This window comes from Protopterus annectens, chromosome 4.part1 (assembly GCF_019279795.1).
Source record: "Protopterus annectens isolate FY-2018-M chromosome 4.part1, PAN1.0, whole genome shotgun sequence".
In the NCBI taxonomy this organism is placed as follows: domain Eukaryota; kingdom Metazoa; phylum Chordata; order Ceratodontiformes; family Protopteridae; genus Protopterus; species Protopterus annectens.
The window spans coordinates 790,406,656-790,408,458 of NC_056734.1; positions in this window are offsets into that span (position 1 = coordinate 790,406,656).

A 1,803-nucleotide genomic window follows, 5' to 3' on the forward strand; every position below is an offset into this window, starting at 1 on the left:
CATAGTCACCCCATTAGTCTGACAGTACATTTTATTATTAAATTCAAAATAGTTGTAACGTAAAATAATATCAGTTGCTTCCATAATTGGGTGTACTGTATTTATTGAGCAAAACTTTAAACTGAAAAGTTCTCCTCTCACTACATCCATACCTTTCTCATTGAGAATGATTGTGTATAACGATTTGATTATCAAAATGTCATTTTCATTCACTTCTAAACTTTTTATTTTTGATAATTCTTATATAAAAGAAACTTTTGATTTTCTATTTGTTTCTACCACTTTTTGTAACTGTTTTTCAGCAAAAATAGCTAGCCCTTCTGTTTTACTTTTGTTGCTAACAACAATCAGCCTAAAATAAGGATTATCCAAATTCTTATGTATTTTGGTTAATCCAAATATTTTGTTAACTTTCATATTTTCAACTCCTCTGGAATAGGCTAAAAAATCACATCAAACTCTAAGACCCTGTTTAAGCATAGACTGGATGGGAAAACATAAATTCCTGCAGGGGATTTCACTTATGACCCTCTTAGATATGGGCAGTTATTGCTAACTAAAATCTTGAGTTTTGGCAAGATCCTTTATATTGGGATTCTGTAGTGTTCCATTGTGTAAACACAGCTAGACTTATAAAGACCTTAGGGTCAGTAGCCCAGCAACCACATATGAACCTAGACTTTCCATCCTTCCCACTTCCGTTCAAGCCTGTGGAAACAAGAACATGGACTTTAAACAACACCAACAGAAAAAGGAAGGGGACAGAGGAGATATACGAAAACCAGAGAAAAGCACTGAGGTCAGTACACAGGACCTAGTTGTTAACATCTCTAAATACAAGCTTAGTGACAATGAATTATCTGTCCTTAGCAAAGGACTTAGTTTATCCCTTCGGGTTTTACTGATGTCACTGAGTTTATAGTGGACATTAAAATGTTTACTAGAAATATAGCTTTAAAGATGTTATACAGTGATGATAATGTGAATTTGAATAATGTCAGTAACATCAATACTTTTAGGAAACCTTCCATGTTTATTCCTGCACAGCATCCATTACTGGAAGTATTTGAACGTGCTTGTGAACATGATTTAATTGAGTTATATAGTAAGAACTTAGGGAAACCTGATTTTTTTAACACAACTACTAAAGAGAAGGCAGCTATTTCAAGCCTACAATGTAATAAAGAGATAGTGATAAGACAAGCTGACAAGGGGGGAGCCATAGTTGTAATGGACAGGGAAATGTATGACAAGAAGGTATCTCTTATGCTTGCAGAAACTGATACTTATATATCATTAAATGCTATTTTACTAAATAAGCTGATTAAAAATGTACATGCGCAGCTATATGATCTACTACTCACTAATGTCATTGACATGAATTTGTATAGATATTTCCTTATTGAGAATCCACTTGTACCAATGTTCAGAGGCCTCCCAAAAATACATAAAGAATTGGATAATCCACCATTAAGACCTATTGTCTCTAGTAAAGGGTGGTTGACTGAGTCCCTCTCAATCTATCTAGACAAACAGTTCAAACCAATAGTTAATAGTACCAAACACATTTTAAGGGATACACAACAATTTATAGAAGATTTAGCAAGATGCAATGAACAACATCATATTGAAATCGGTGATTTTTTTGTCACCTTAGATGTAAAATCTTTGTTTACATCAATCCCAAATAATATCGGGATTGAATTTTTGAGACTATTTCTTTTGAATCATGGTATAGACAATAGCAAAATCATTATGTGGACGTCATTACTTGAAATAGTGTTAGAAAATAATGTCATGGTA